Here is an 805-nt window from a genome sequence, read left to right on the forward strand (position 1 = left end):
ATGCTTTACCAAAGACAACCCGATAAGGAGACATCCCTATGGGTGCCTTGTAAGCAGTCCTATGTGCCCAAAGAGCATCCTCAAGTATGTTGCTCCAATCCTTTCTGTTAGGTTGCACCATCTTCTCCAAAACCCTCTTTATCTCTCTATTTGAAATCTCAGCTTGCCCATTATATTGGGGGTGATAAGGTGTGGAAACTTGATGGACAATCCCATATTTCTTGAGTACAACCTCATATTTCTTGAGCATAGCTTGCATGGATCTATTGCAAAAGTGGGTGCCTTGGTCACTAACAATGGCTCTAGGTATGCCAAACCTGCAAAAAATGTGAGACCTAACAAAATCCATAACAACCCGAGCATCATTAGTCCTGGTGGCCTTAGCTTCCACCCATTTAGAAACATAACCAACAGAAAGCAGAATATAGTAAAATCCAAAAGAAACAGGAAAAGGACCCATGAAATCAATACCCCAGACATCAAATACCTCACAAAACAACATAGGTTGTTGAGGCATCTCTTGTCTCCAAGAAAGAGTAGCACCTGCTCTCTAACACTGCTCACAAGTACTACAAAACTTCCACGCACCTTTGAAGATGGTGGGCCAATAAAATCCAGAGTCAAGCACCTTTCGTGCCGTCCTTTGAGTACCAAGATGGCCATTCACTATAGAAGAATGGCAAAACTAAAGGACTGACTCAATCTCATGATCTGGAATGCATCTTCTAGTAACCTGGTCAGTACATAATCTCCATAAATATGGATCATCCCAAACATAATATTTAGCATCACTCTTAAGTTTATC

The sequence above is a fragment of the Lupinus angustifolius genome, chromosome LG03, assembly GCF_001865875.1.
Source record: "Lupinus angustifolius cultivar Tanjil chromosome LG03, LupAngTanjil_v1.0, whole genome shotgun sequence".
In the NCBI taxonomy this organism is placed as follows: Eukaryota; Viridiplantae; Streptophyta; class Magnoliopsida; order Fabales; family Fabaceae; genus Lupinus; species Lupinus angustifolius.